Raw genomic sequence first — 16,617 nt, 5'->3', positions numbered from 1 at the left:
ATAGAGTTTTATGTTAGTATAACTAGTGGGAAATCTGGCGCTGCGATCGTTCAACCATCGTGTATGTCGTACCATGGTCGTACTAAAGCCCCTGCAACCACGCGCCACCGCCGCTTTCTTGCGGAAACGTACCAGTGCCTGGTCGTACAAAGGCCGTACAAAAAGGCGTACAAAAATCCCTCACGTGACCTGATCTTAGGTGCCTAGGGACAGGATCGTTTCGGGATTTTTGAGAAGGAATGATGGTGGCGCCGAACGACGCGGCAGGGTGTCTACCAAGTTGACATTTCCAAATTCCCTGAGTTTTCCAGGTTTTCCCTGAGCACCTTTGCAAAATTCCCTGAATGAGCCAGAACATTGTTTTATGTCAAGACAGGCTGACACCACGTTGCCTGATGCTGTCACTCTCTAGTAAGCATGCTGAAACAAAAAAGACTTAATCCAGTTTGAATAGTAAGGAGTAATATCTATTTTATTTAAAAAGAAAACAGAAGAAAGGTGTTAGTAAAATGCACAGCGAAAGAAATGGTAAAGCCCATTCCAAATTGAGTCGAACATGTTCAAATACGAATGAAAAGGAGATGCATACATTAGTCAATATCTTTTAATATGAGCTATGGAATACATACTGTGTCGCGTGACAATTGCCCCCTTCCCACGCTTGTTATGCTTCACCGCCTAACACTACTGTACTGAGGTGAAGCTAACTTTCGGAGACTGACATTACGCAACGCACTGTGCTCTGCGAGCTTCAAAGCCAATTGCGAGGATTACAAAGGCGGAGTCGGTGCCATTGGTGATAGCGGCAAATTCTTTCAATGAAAAACACGGCACCGCACGGCAAGAAGCGTAATAGCGAATATATAAGCAGCTAAGCCTAACGTTGCCGCGGTGGTGGTTATATATACGGCTGCCAGCGGATCTGCGTGCGAGAGTGCCGGTTCGAGGCGGCGAGATAATCAAAATAGCGGCGGTGGCGGCTTTGATTAATGCCATTTCAGACCTGCAGTCAGGGCAATATACATTGACTATATGGAGTACGTGGTGGTGCCGCAAAGCCTTGCAAATTATCGGGCATGTCCGAAAAATCGGGCGTCTAGAAAATCGGTCGTTGACGCCGTGCTGATGACGCCGTGCCATTGACGCCGTGCCGATGACACGGCGTCAATGACGATTCGTTGCGATTCCTCTGTTACTGGAGCCAGCATTAACACGACTTTCGTTCCCTTTCCATACGTTATAGCTAATTTTCCCTGATAGAAGCACAAATTCCCTGAGTTTTCCCTGACTGTTCAAATTCCCTGAGAATTCCCGGTTTTCCCGGTTGGTAGACACCCTGCGCGGTAGCTGGTAGCGTGTTCGTTCTCCGGCTCTCGCGGACCGCGCGTTGTTCAACGTTGCTTATGTTATTGTGCTTGCGTTGCTTGTGTGTTGGTTGTAAGTTCTGTGTGTTACTTGGCGGAATGCCGCGAGTAGCGGCAGTGCGGCTTTCGCCTCGGTGAGCTCTGGCAGCCCAGAGCACAGAGTCTGCGTTGTGCGACCCATCGCTACCAGATACTTGTGCGACCCGTGCTTCCTTGACCATTGAAATGTCGAAGTGGCCTAGCGCCTCGGCAGCGAAGTTCTGCGAACCGCGATGTGGCGTCGCCACGTCCGACTTTGCTTAACGGACATCGAGAATGTGCTGCTTGCTACATTAAGTCATGTAAATGCGACTGCGTCGACCGCCCACGGTTCAGCGCTGAATGTGTGGTTGGTGTGCTGTGCTTGAAACGAGTAGTGCGGCCGTGCAGCGGGGGTGGTGGAGGAGCAGAGTGGCTTAGGGGGCTCCATTTGCGCGTTCACAGACATGTGCTCCCGTTTTGGTCCCATTAGCGGCTGTCGCGGGATTGTGGTGCTCCTTGCCTAGTATGAAGTTTACGATGCTAGCACACAGGTTGTTCACGTTCTTCCGTGCTAGATATCATTTGCATGACGACCGAGTTGAAAACGAGGCATGTGTCTGTGTTCTTTGCGTTTGTGTGTTGTAAATTACTTTTTATTGTGGAAGTTCTGGCAGTCTTATTACGCAAGGAGTACGAACGTAAACATATTTCTGTGTGTCTGTAATCTTGAATTATACATAATACACTTTACGACTGATGAGTTGGCTACACGGCCTGTGTGAAGCTACCTTTTGTTGCGGCGCTCTTCCGTATGGTAGACTGATGCATGGTGCGCGTTTATTTCCGTAATGTTGTAAAAACCGTTTGTTCACTCAATACAAATGTACTGCTTTTTCGCCGCAGTACATTTTAGTTACGCGGTGAAGCATACTAAAAGTAGGAGGGGGTCGCTATCGCTCAGCATAGTATGTCCACTTAGGTGACCTGAGAAGCGGCAGGTGCGCGAGTGTATAATTAAAGCACTCTTAGTATGGGGTCCAGTGACAGTGACCCCTTTCCACTTTTAGTATGCTTTGCTTCAAAACGTTCGTCTTTTGCGAGAAACGTAATCTTAAGAAGCCCATTTATGCAATGTATCTTTTGTAGCTTGCTACACCGCAATACACGGGTGCAAATAAGCATCATGCAGTAAAGCATGCTAAGAGTGGAAAGGGCACATAGGTTTCCACTGGGTTCATCATATTCAATTGTGATATAATTTGAAAGTGCATCTGTGCTTGTAGTAAGTTTCATTGACAATTCTTTGTACATTACAAATCCATATTGAAGGGAAGCCTACTAAAGCACATTCGCCATTTTGGAACATGTTTTTCACCTTCAATGCAGGAGCACAATGCAGATTCATGCCCATGCTTTTGGCTGGACTGCACATGCTCTTTGAGAATTGATTCATTGTTCATAAGTGCAGTGGTACTTTCTCTAAACTGGAGGGCTGAAGTTGACTTGGAAGCACAATTTTTATTAAGGGGACAAGATGGTTGCAGCACAGCTTTTTTTTTCGTTTCTTCCAGGCACCATTTCTACTAGAAGCTTCCATTGCAGTGTTTTGAGCCAGCACATAGCGTATATAATAATCAGACACTGATTGGGAACATCACCTTTGCTCTCTGCAGTAAGCTGTGCACAGAAGTTCATGCCTATCTGTAGTAAAAAAAATGTAGCACGGCCAGACAAAATAAAAGAAGGGGGTGGGCTGCAGCAATACTAAGTGTTAAATGGTGCTTTATCCTTTCCCTTGAGTTTTCTGTTTTTCTGCTTTTCATTATGGACCTTCCTCAGTAACCACACGAGTGCCGAACTTGAGCTTGTTGGTTTCAGGTCTCATGGTTGTTACTAACAGAAGAGTGTGATAAAAACAAGGGCTTGGAGGCATCCAGTCACCTTGCTTGTCTCATGGTGTCGCTTCATGGGCACCATGAGCCGCCAGACCAACTAGGAAGGGAGGTTTGTTGCAATCGCTTCTGAACTGTATTGCCACCAAACCAACAGTGCTCTCAATGACAACTTTTGGACACTAGAATGCTTGCACCCAGCAATGTCTGAGAAGGAAGCATTCAGGATGGTGCAAAGTGGGCCTTTTGAAGCTGGCAGCATTGCTGAAGGGGCTTCGCCTGTCTGCCCCAGATGATTTCCTCTTTGAGAGGGATTGTTTCAGAGGTTGTTACGTGGAAAAGTGCTGGGTGTTTACTAGCAGAGAAGCTTGTCTTTGCCCACTGTCAATAATCCAAGAAAAAATAACCCAATAAAAGGTTTCGTTAAGTACTTCAATTATTTGAATTGTCACACTGTCTCGTCACTTCTTAATGAACCTGCACAGCCGAAAAGGAAGGAAGGAAAGCCCAATAGCAAGGTGACAGAAAATGTCGCCAAATAAATATACTTTGTTTACCAAGGATACCTCCGGTTTAGCTGTGGTCTGACTTTGCACAATAATTGTGTATAAGCTTTTTTTGTTGAGAATAGTTTAGCAGATAGGGAAGAAATGACTGAGAGCACCAGGTCTATGCATAGTCTACGCACAAAAAGCCACTGCTTTCTTAATTCAGTTTTTTTTTTCTACTACTATTCTCGAGTATTTAAGTGCTTTAATAGCACTGCTAACATCCTACTGCAAAACACAAAATAGGGCAAGTTGTGTCAAAAAGAAAATTGCAGTTTCACTCGTAACGCAGAACAATGATGCAGTGGTGAAATATGCGTAGGAAGGTTGCCTCATGCGGTGTTTGAAGTGAACGCTTGCCAATGCAAGTGAGTAATCTCCTTTAGAGAAGTAAAATAAGTGCAAGTCGTATTTATTTGTGGGAGTTGTGCCTCCCAGTGTTGAAGTTGAAAGACTCGACTTTTCTTACTACTCTTTCATATCCGGACTTGGCCACTGTTCCCCACCAAAACCCTTTAGCTTCTTACTGCTGAATTTGTTTTGGTTTTCTCAAATCTATATTTGGGCTACCCATTGCTAGGTCTCGCGCTGTGCTTGAGGAAAACAAGATACCAACAGCTCCATCCAGTAAATTTGAGAAGCCAAGATTAATGAAGAAGATGCACTCAATCGCTGTCATTACATGTAAGAAAAAAAATTAACATAGGACTGCCTTCACGAGTGGGAAGGTGATGTGTCAGAACTTGAAGGTGTGGACGCCAGCACTATATACAGTATGCAGACATTGAGCAGGTGTTAGCCAATCATGGCACCGGTTGGATTGATTGCACTCTCCAGGATCAGCATTTACCACGACTGTACCTTCAGCAGAGTGGCTCAAATGTAGAATGGTGGACTGCCAATCTTTTGATCGTATGTTTCAATCCTCGCAGCAGAATGAGAACTTTATTTGCAATATTCTAGAAAGAAATTTGGGAATTCCATTGACACCACCAGTAGACATCAAAACAACCAGGGGAATAAGCCCACAGCAGCTATTGCATTAAAAAAGATGACTGGCATAAGCACAAGAATTGAGGTGGGCACACCACATGCCTTTGTTCTAGTAGTGGTCCACTACATTGGTGCTACAGTTATTGATCTCGAATGAGTTCAAGGGGCAAGCATTTAGCCCAGAAAAAATATTACACTGTATCTAGTTGTATCATTTCGCATATGCAGCTTTATATAACCCAGTCCACATTTGCCTAAAGCACGTGTGGCATCCTGAAAAAAAGAAATGAGCTTTTGATATTGCTTTGGAGAACATTCATCTGTTTCGGCCTAACAGTACATGTACATACTGCACATACTTGCATTCAGTATACGTTATCGCAACTGTCAGGTCACCTTGCCTCATCAGCGAATCACTCCTGCAACCAAGTGTGCTTGTCTGGGTTTTACCTGCATTTCCACCTGTGCAGTTGGTAAAAGTCTGGCTGTTTACTGTAACTTCATATTTCAAACATTTGGCTGCAAAAGAGCCTTTGGCAGCACTGGTAACCCTAATGCCTGGGCAGGCTTCACGAAAGGCCACCAGTACCTCCTCGTTGTAGACTGCTCAACATTCTTGGTTCGACTGTAACTAAGAACCCATATATCCTTCCGAAGCGGCTGGTATTGGCAATGCTTTGATGCAGAAAATGGCTATCGTCACACGTGTCAACCTTAAGCCAGAAACCAATCTGGCACAGGTGGAAATAGTCTTGTCTTTCCCATATGGTGGTTCAGCCTCGCGAGGCACATCACTTCAGTCAATTTGCACACTGTCAATGTGAGTGAGACTGATCAAAGGTTGGCTATGGTGTCAGGTTTCTTGCCTAATTTCTTTTGTGCCATCATGACCAAGTGTTTCCACTCTGTGGGGAATTCCAATATTCCAGATTTCATTGATTACATGCAATAGTGCTTGCTTCCTCGTTTCGGCAAGATTCCTCAACATCTGCAAAATGACTCCATTTTTACCACGTGCACTTTAAGTGCCGACATGTTCGAGAGCAACAACAGGTTCTGCCATCGTAAAGAGGCTTTCCATTCCTTCCTTTCCAAGTGGTCAGTAAGGTGCGTACAACTCTAGTGACGGTCAGTCACTGTGAAGTGGTCGGGGGAAAGCATCTGCAGCTTGTTCCTCAAATTTCTCATATGTGCACTGAATATCGAGCAGCGTGTTTTCAATAATATTACAGTACTTAATTTATCCTGTTATAGCCGAGAATGTGTCACAGCTTACCGAGTCCTATACATTAAAACGACGCGCATTGGTCCATCCACTAGTCTCTGGCAAATTTCTTAGCATGACATCTTGCCTGCTCAGGCTTGTGCAGAGCATTGATCAGGGTTTGTTGTGTGCAGCCACAATTTAAGTATGCAACTTGGCTTGCTAACCCCAAAGTTGCAGCAGCTGCTTGTCAGGGCTGGATGCTGCCCCAGTAAGCTCTAGTTCGCATGTTGCTCTTTGCAGTGTGCAAAGGATGCGTGTTGCCAGCGATCCTTCAACACCTTCACATTCTGCACACTCAAGTGCATCACGGAAGTGGTCCCAGCCTGAAACCCTGATTGCGTGAATGTGGCACATTTTCACCCCGACATCAAGTGTTATATAGGATAATGGTCACTGCCTCTTGGGCCAGAGTCACACTGACATTCTGAATGAAACCCCCAGTTGCCCATGCTAGGCAAGTGTACTGCCCTTCTGGTTTTAATGGAAGGTGTGGCAGTTGTGACAGATGGTGTCATTGATTAATTTGAGGTCTGTGGTGTCTGCTTCGTCAAGGTGGCATCTTCTTGGCCACCTTGCATCCCCAATGTGGGTGGTGTGCATTCAGCTCACCTTGACCTAGTATTCTGTGCTCAGGAAAGTGAACTTGAAGATGTCAAAGCCAAGTGAAGTCGCCTCGGCTGTGGTGCTTGGTTTTGGGACAGAGGTAGACGAACACCAAAACGGCTTGCATTCACTGCCTTAGCCTGCAGCACACCACCACAACTTTCTGATCAGACATATGTTTATTCAAACTGTTCTTTCCCTGCCCTCATTCGATAATAGCCAATTTTAGGAGCTGCTAATCAAGTTGACTTCAGAAGACTGCAGATTTTTTAGCTACTTCTAGTAGCTTATTGCTTGGCTAATATTTTAGTTGGGCATGACATGCTTAGTGCTTAAAAAATGAATGGATTAAATAAATCTTGGAGTAATATTAGGACAGGCAACTGTAACTGCGTGATCATTGCTTTTTTCACAAAATGTGGCAATGAGCTAAGCAGATGCTCTCACGACGGCGTAGTGTTCAGGTTGTATGAGTATACAAGAAACAAAATTGGAGTTGGGAAGTTCAAAGCCCTACTTTTACAGCCTCTCTTTATATTGTTGACATTAGAGATACTTAAATTAGTGGATGCAAGCAGCATGTGTAAACAAGAACCCTGTTTGGCTATTTCTGGGACCCATCTGGTTTGCATAACCAAGCAGCACACGAGTTGCTTGCATCCTCTTATCCAATACTATTATTTTCAGTGTAAAGCAACCAATATCACAGTAAGTCTGATGAATCTGCATCAATATGCTAGAAATTTTGAAGCACTTAAGGCATTTCAGTTGAGTGTTTAAAGCACTTCACCACACCCTTGGTCACTAGACTTGTTCTTTCCAGTATTACTTACTGGTCAACTCTTGAGGTGGTTACATTGTTTTTCTGTGCTGTAGTATTAGTTTGACAGTCCCAATAAAATTGTTCAAGTGAAGGTCTTGGCTGTTGTATTGGCCATATCATTCTAAAACTGTTAGGTCTGACACTGTGAAAGCATTTGGCAACTTTAATGAGCTTCACCTCACTACAAATAAGTATTGCGATGGGACCATTCAGTATGTCAAAATAAAAATACCGGCAAATAGAGAGTTCGAGAGTACCTGAGATTATAGTAAAGCGGGCGGAGCAGTATCTTCAGGGCAACGGGGACATCAAAGCTGGAACTAGGGCTGCCATACATCCCGTCACCGCAATACACTGTTTCCTTCATCGCATTACACAAATGTGTTGCGGTGAAGTTATTGCAGACGCATATACACATTCATTCATCCCAACTTTGCATAGAACCCTGCGTGCCATTGCTAAATCTAAGAGCGCGAAAAGCGGGCAGAGATGCAGCAGAACATCACAGGGCCCAGTATTAAGCTCCACTTCACTGTGTGTATCGCGCCCTTAGTACCAATAATATGAAACATCTACTCTGCATTTTAGTTCGTGGATTTCTGGCAGACCATGTGGTGTCACTAAAGCTCAGTTATGTTTACAGCACTACGCGAGAATTGTGGCGAAGCCCACGATATAAGTAAATCGCATGAAGTCACGGATAACGCACTAGCGCTGAACACGATTGAAAACATGCGCTGCCCCATTTCAAGGACGCGTGAAAAGTTGTGAGCGAACAATATTACTTACGTAAGTCGTTGAAAAACACGTACAATACCTCCGCCTACAACGCCCGCCAAATAAAGGTGCATGTGCGATTTGATCATGCTTCCGAAAAGGGCGAACACAGCGACGCTGCAGCACAGCGCCGGTTCGCAAATTGCACTGCCAAGGCGCTACGCCACTTGAATATTTCGATCGTCAGCACCACTGAATTCTTCAGTAATACGGGTCTCAGACCACCAGAGTTCACCGAGACCAAAAGCCAACATGCCACACCACTACTACTGCACGACTTTTCGCCAACAAGTACTGAACCTACTGTGGAGACATCATACGGATCATACCACTGGCCATCGGCATGGCCCGGAGATACAACATGCCACATGGCGCAAAGTGATGCCATGCGCAGGTATGATCCGTATGATGTTTCTACAGTAGTTTCAGTATTTGTTGGTGAAAAGTCGTGCAGTAGTAGTGGTGTGGCATGTCAGCTTTTGGTCTCGGCAACTTGTGGTGGTCTGAGAAGGGCACAGAAGGACATGTCACAGGTTAAGGGTGACAAAGTTGGAAGTCTTTAAATTGAGTTGCTATGGTACGCCGCAGGTATCTGTACTCTCGCGAATGTTATATTCTGATAATATCGAAGTTGGCTAATACACTGGACACTGTGCAGGGTATTGGCTATTCCACCTACACGGATGACGTTACTGTATGGAGTGTCGGTGGTAGTGATGGAGAGCTTGATGCTAGGCTGCAGGAGGTGGTAACGCTTACGGAAGGGTATTTGGGTCTTATGTGGCTCAAGTGCTCCACTAAAAAGTTGGAGTCATTGATCTTCAAATCTAAGAAGCTAGGTGGTAGGCCGAAGGACTGGGTACCAGAAGTTTAGCCTTGCATTATAATCTACACTTGTGAAGGGTTGTTGATACCTAAAGTTGAGGCAATCAGGGTCCTGGGTTTGGTAGTTGAAGCGAATGAATCGAACAATAGAAACATTCAGCGTATTACCAAGAAGACGGAGCAGACCGTAAGACTTATCAGAAGGATCTATAATAAGCATAGGGGTTTAGGAGAAGGTGCGATGCAGTTAGTTCCCCCATTTATTCTGCGTCATTTCTCGTATGTGACAGCTATGCTAAATTGGAATAGGGGGGAGGAAGATAATTGGAAGGTTTAATCAGAAAAGCTGTTAAGGTGGCGCTTGGTCTACCTGTGAGTATGTCAAATGATATGTTGTTGTGACTGGGTTTGCATAATGCTTTAGATGAAATTGCTGAGGCTCAGTGTACGGCATAAAAAGAGCAGTTGCTAGGTGTACCAGCAGGTAGATACATCTTAAGAGTCAATTGGAGAATCGGTGGCTGTGTTGTGCGATGAGGCACAGCTACACGTGTTGAATGTAAACCTTAGGACCAATATCATGGTTTGTCCATTTTTGCGGAATGTGCACCCTGTGCACAATGTAGGGAGGCGGTGGCGAGAGATAGGGCTTTGTTGCGAGTGGCAAAGTAACAGGAGGAGGCTGCATTTGTTGACGCGGCATGGATTAATTGGAAAGATGCTTATTCGGTGGTGGTGGTAGATGGCACAGGGAGCGTTCAAAATGCCGTTCCTTTTTATACAAAAGAGCTGGGGGTTGTTGAGCAGGTGGCTATTGCTCCAGCACTGACTGATTCAGGAATACTTTTGGTGTTTAGTGACTCGCAATCTGCAATTAAAGCCTTCTCGAGGTGACTTGTTGCGGAACCGTCTTACAGACTGCTGCAGAGTAGAGATATCACTTCGCATACAGTTAAGTTACTTGGTTCTCGGCGCACAGGGGGTCTGGAGGGAGCCCCGACACCTCAACAAGGTGGCACACAGGGAAGCACGAGGATTAGTGTGCCATGTACTCCCTGAAGGGGCTGGATCTCCTGCTCCCGAGTTCAGGGACCAGCTGTTAACCTACGAGATCACCAAGCACTATAACTTAGGGCGCCGGGCATTCCCCCCGACACATTCTAAATTAAATATGCCACAGGCGGTTACATTAAGGCTTGTGCAGACACGAACATACCCTAACCCGGTTGTCATGAATAATATTAATTTGGACTGCGGGGTTTCAGTCTATTGTAGTAAGTTTGGGGGTTTGCTCTATTTAGAACACATGTTGCAGCTTTTTCCTGTAGCGCAAATAGCACAAGGACGTAGAAGAGAAAACAGACACACACGGGCGCTAACTTTCAACAATTTATTTCTGGGATGGACGCCACTTTTATACTCTCACTTCTTCATCTCTCTTTTCTTTATAAGCACATGCCTACTGAGAAGGCAACAGCGCAAATGACAATACAACTCACTTGCAGACAAGGCAAAAACTGTTCTGTTTAACCCATGCGCATGAATTACAACTCTTTTGATAGTGACATGGACTGGGTAACGCAAGCATCGCCAAACTCTTCAATGAGAGCACTTTCAATGATGAGACGAGTTAATTCGCCTTTGCTTCTCTCTACAATAACTGCATCTTCAAATCACAGAACTCATCCAGGGAAGGCTTGTCAACTATATTGGAGTGCTCCCTAAACCTATCATTATCACATCTGCCGGTTTATCTGATATAACTCTATCCACAGGACAATGGAATTTGTTACATAACACAGGTCCTACACTTAGCGTACTCTTTTCTGTGCTGCTTTTTGCACGCATCCTTTGTTTTATTATATGGTCTTGTTTTTGCACACAAGGGGATATGCCTGTTTGGAGCTGTGAATACTGTCAACCTATCCATGTTGTCCTACCTTCTTCAGGTTATGCGATAAGCGGTGGATGTAAGGAATTACGTCAAAATTTTTCTTTTTAGCAGACTCTGCCCTAGCTGACGTTGAGAAACCAACCTCTGCTGACTGCGTTGCTCTGAGCAGTGCTTCAGCAATTGCCGCAATCAAATTGCTTGGAAAACCGGCCTCACTCAACCACAGCACCTGTTGAAAACTGGAAAAAAAATGTAGGCACAACTTCTTTAGTACATTGTTTAAACACATTTTTGTTATGCCCCTCTTAATAAGGTTGGAATGAGCAGAGCTGTACGATAAAAGAGGCTAATTATTAGCTCCAGGTTGGTAACACCAGCAGATGTGATCCTCAGACAACACAAATTGTAGATCGAAAAAGCATTGGCATTTCGAAAGTCACATCAAGGGGACTAAGACGTTCACAAATTATGCTTTTAACACTTTCCCATCCTTGTTGAAAACAATGAGAAGTGCAGTCAAGAAACAAAAGGAAATCATCAACATATCAAAATGCTCTGTAGATTGAGGCTCCCTTATGCCTGTCTGCCTAGACTCTACTTTTGCAAGACACAGGTTGCAGAGGACAACTTCCAAACAACACCCGATACATACGCCTTGCTTCTATAGAAACGGAATATTATTCCAGTGGATAAACGCTGAGGTCAGGTACTGCTCAAGTAATGCTAAAAAACTCTGAACAGAAGTTGCGGCTTCATTGCAAAACCACACTGCGCCAAATTTGTCAATGCTTTCTTCAATGCAGGTTAACAGGTCGGACTGAGGAATAGAATAATTCAGGTCTTTTCTGTCAGCAGAGAATATATTCAGCTTCTTGTCAGAGTGCACTTTAACAAATTCTAAAACCTGCTCTGAACTCTTCACAAAGAAGGGGTCATTCATGTTGAGAAGATTTAGTATTTTTAGCAGGTAAGTGGCTATTTACTTCTGCCAGGTCCCTTTCTCATATATGATTACCCTCAAGGCCTGAAGGGGACGTTACTTTTGTGTGTCGTTCGCACTAAAACATACCTCTAAACACTTCCCGGTGTTCTTCTCAGTGCCTTTTACAACCTTACTCAGATTTATGTTTTTTTGCACATTTCAAAGGCTTTAGCTATTGGGCTTTAGCTATTGGACTTTAGCTAACGAGACGCTTTTATCTTGCCTAAGCACGCCTGAGATTGCTTCATTAGCCTTTGAGAAAAAAAAAGAGCTATGAGTCATGGCTGCAAGCCCACCCTCCTTGTCAGCGGGCGCAACGCACAACGAATTATCTACTAAATACGAAGCTGCGCAACACACAGATAACCTTGAAGGATTACAGCGTTTTTGATTAAAAGGGGCATGTAGCGAAAATGTGTGAACAATACTTTAAAGAAGTTGTAACCTCTTAATTTCTTCCAGTTTTCAACAACAGCTACTGCGGTTGAGTGAGGCGGGTTTTTAACACAGTTTGATTGCGTCAATTGCTGAAGCAGTGCTCAGAGCAACAAAGTCAGGATAAGCTGGTTTCTCGACGTTAGACAGCGCAAAGTCTGTTAAAAAGAAAAATTTCGCCATAATTCTTTATATCCATCGCTTATCGCATAGCCTGAAGATAGGACTATGTGGAAAGGTCACAGTATTCACAGCTCCAAACAAGCTTATCACCTTTTGTGCAAAATCAAGACCGTGTAGAAAAACAAAGGGCGGATGCAAAACGTGGCATAGAAAAGGGTACGTTGCCCTGTGGAAAAAGTTATATAGGACAAACCGGCAGTTGCATTAATGATAGGCTTAGGGAGCACTCCAATAAAGTTAACAAGCCTTCGCTGAAAGGCTATCTCGCAATGCATTATCATAAGTGAAGATGCATTCCGCAATTTGAAGATACATTATCGGGAGAAGCAAACGCGAATTAACTTATCTCATCATTGAAAGTGCTCGCACTGAAGAGTTTGGCGATGCTTGTGTTAGCCAATCGTCCATGTGACTATCAAAGGAGTTAAAATTCCTGTGCATGCGATAAAGATAACAGTTTTTGCTTAGTCTGCAAGTGAGTTGTACCATCATTTGCTCCGATACGTCGTTAGCAGATACATGCTTATAAAAAAAAAAAGCGGGAGAAGAAAGTGAGGGTATAAAAGTGGCACCCGTCCCGCAAATAAATTGTTGTTGGAAGTTAGTGCCTGTGTGTGCCTGCTTTCTCTTCTATGTCATTGTGCTATTTCTGCTACAGGAAAAAACAGCAAAATGTTACACCAACAAGCCTGTATATCTACACTGATGAAACACATGCTTTGGCGCTGCTTGGCGTTGGCTGGTGATGGTTCTCAAGGTGAACAGTGGTGGCAGGAGATGCTACACAGTGAAGTGCTGGCAGACCAACTCAGGCCTGCCTAGAGGGCCCGTGTAATGGCAGAGGGGCTTGGCCTCTCTGTACCGATGTGGAAGTGGCTCGAATCAGTCCCGGACCGATTCCTCGGGACCTAAATAAAGTTCTTCATACCATACCATAGTTGTCCCAAGAGGCACGACGTCCTCGAACTCCCCTGGCAGACAGTTGGCATCACCTTTTTCTACCGAGTGGGAGAGGAGTATGAAAACACAACAGCAGAAGCTGTCATTAAGTAATGCCAAGAGGTCTTCGCTACGCATGGCATTCCCCACAAACTTATGAGCAACATTGAACGACTGTTTAAGAGACACAAGTTGGCCGAGTACATGGAGCTACCTGACACTATCCACACTACAATGAGACCACACTACCCCCGTTTAAACAGAATGGCAAAGCGAGCCATCCAAGAGGTGAAGAAGCGTCTGAACAAGACACCGTACCACACCACAGAGTTCTATAGTGCCTTATTTGAGAAGAGAAACATGCCAAGAGACAAGCTCCTGCAGTCTCCAGTCAAGTGTCTGACGGGAAGGACAAGGACGCAGCTGCCTATGCCCGCCAAGCTTCTAGAGCTTGAGACAGTGCCACCCCAGCAAGTGACTGCAAGACTTAAGTAGATACACCACTGCAAACAAACATACTACAACTGAGGTGCAAGAGACCTGGAGAGTCTGCACCCTGGGTCTGTGTGACAGCCAAACCACCAAGTGATCCCCAACAGGCGCGGTCACAGAAAACCGTACACCCGGTTCCTACATTGTGGCAAACGAACAACAAACGAAGAGTTTTGTTGCAACAGAGAGCGCCCCCACTACCACAGCCCCACATCAATAGCAGCAACGATGCCACAGCCTATAGGACCCCAACCCCTGGCACGAAGGTGAAGCTCAAGAAAGCGCTGAAAGCCACGTGCTGCCGAAAGCCACAATGCTATGTGGAGTGTGACTGAAGCCTTAGTTCGAAAAGTCATTTTCTTTCACTACACAAAGGGAGATGTGGCCAGCAACATCGTCATATGTATCACCAGTATAGCCAGTGCCACATCCCTCCTTAATTAGTTGTAATCAAAGAGCACCTATAAAATGTCTGTTTCTTAGTGGCCAAAATGTGCAATTGTGTGTGTAGCAGGATCCACAGGAAGGGGAATGCAAGAAAAAGTACAAACAGAGTACAAGTAGAAGTAGATTAGTGACTTCAATATGTGCCACCGATCCATAAATCTCCCTCCACTACTAACAGGTCCGAGGGTGTAGGTGCGACCCGACCAAGCAGACGCTACAGTGCTCAGCTTGGCCCAAGGGCCATGATGCTACTTGGTTGAAACACAGCGAGGCAGTGTCCTGCAGCGTAACTGGCGCCATCTGATCCCCTTTGTTCTTGCAAGAGAACAGCAGACAACTTCACCAGGTGTACGAGAGCCACCACATCTTGTTGCAGTCCGAGAACCACCGTCCTCCAGCACAGGAGGTTCAGGAACTGCCCAGGGAATGTCCTCTATGGACCGTGATCGAGTAGTGTGGATATGTAGTGGCCAACGCGTGGTTTCCCCAGATCACCTAAACTTTGAATTGCTTCCTGGCCTCACCTTTCTCCTCTGGTCTTTAAGAAGGGAGATGTAGAGGATGCCACTGCTCTGTGCACCAAAAGATTGTGGCTCCCTCTTGATGTTGGTTGACTGTGTATGTACTGGCCTTAGAATAAAGGGGGCACTTGCTCATTTGGAATTGAGTGTGTCAGGTGTCTGTCTTTCTGTGCGGTCACAACGAGTGGTATGGGCCTACAAGCCTACACCGGTCATATTCACACATAAAAGATGTGAGGAAGATTGTGCAAACATAGTATCTTGCATAGCACCATCAAACGAAGCAATACTAAATAGCAGCTTAGCAATCTAGCTGGCATAAATCTAGGAAAATTTTGTGGACTTCAAAAAAGCCAAACTTTAGAGCGAAATTGAGCCCGAGTAGAACTATCAGTGGTAGGGCCACATTACTTAATATTCGCTTTCATTGTTTACATATGGGTTACTGAACATGAGCCCTTTGCATTACGGCGAGCAGTTGCTCGAGCAAGTCTTCGGTTCACTAGCCACAAAAATTCAAGATAAACAGGGTAACAGTATGAAATGCAAGGCAAGAAACAGTACATGGAAACGCTACATAGAGTGCCATAAAAATTTGCAAAAGCTCACCTACTCGCGCATTATCTACAACAGGAAGCCCCACAATGGAGCAAAAATTTTTTTCGTGATCTATGCACAAATCTCACTGGCAACAATAGCAACAAGCGTAAGAACCACTTTAAACCTGTGCACTGTGAGAGAAGAAAGCCAAGCTGAAAGGCGAAGCAGAAAGCCCAAAATACACCCCATTCACAATTGCAAACTCAACAAAGAGCAACAGCATTGAATAAATGATAACAGCTGCACAGGACCAATCTACCAACCACAAGCGCACTGCAAGGCACAAGGAAATGAGCTTCTCCAGAATTGCACTCAATTGTCCCAATGTGCGGGGTCTGACTTTAAAGGGACTGACAGTCAATGTTCATTGTACCCATTTTTTTTTTTTTACTGCAATGGAAAACTTACCAGTCAGAGTGTCTAATCAAGAAGTGCTACTGCGGAAAACTCCGTGGAACATCTTTTATCAAAATTTGTCAATCTGCATTAAGGATGTAGTTAACTGGAAGCATGCTGAAAACAGTGATAGGTAAGCACAAAAGCGATTTTGCACCGGCAACAGAGAGAGGCAGATGACAAGTGTGGTTGTAGCTGCAACAAAGTACGCTTTTGTTTATCAAGTCTATATTCCTGCGATTCATGCTTTCCGAATTGTTAAATTATTTGTGCAATAATAGCTACGTGTTTTCATAGTTTCCTGTCCAACGTGCCACAGTCTGAAGGCATGCGTGTCACTGAAATGGCTGAGTGGATGTACAGGTAATCCTTAGGAGACGAACTTGCAAAAAGAAAAAGAAAGCCTGACATGTTTATTAGGTGTAGGTACGTTGTTGCCCAATATAGAACTAATTTCTCAGATTGAATGAAATAAAATTTGAGTAGTGCCCGAAGCGAAACAAATGTAGAATACGTTTCAAATAGTTTTCAAAAGATGAACAGGTATTATTGAAATATGCGTGAAACAATGTGCACGTCTTGGTGTTCATAACATTAGCAAGTTCTTGTAGTTCC

Source organism: Dermacentor andersoni, chromosome 8, assembly GCF_023375885.2.
Source record: "Dermacentor andersoni chromosome 8, qqDerAnde1_hic_scaffold, whole genome shotgun sequence".
Taxonomy (NCBI): domain Eukaryota; kingdom Metazoa; phylum Arthropoda; class Arachnida; order Ixodida; family Ixodidae; genus Dermacentor; species Dermacentor andersoni.
The sequence above is the reverse complement of the archived record's forward strand: the minus strand, read 5'-3'. Positions refer to the sequence as shown.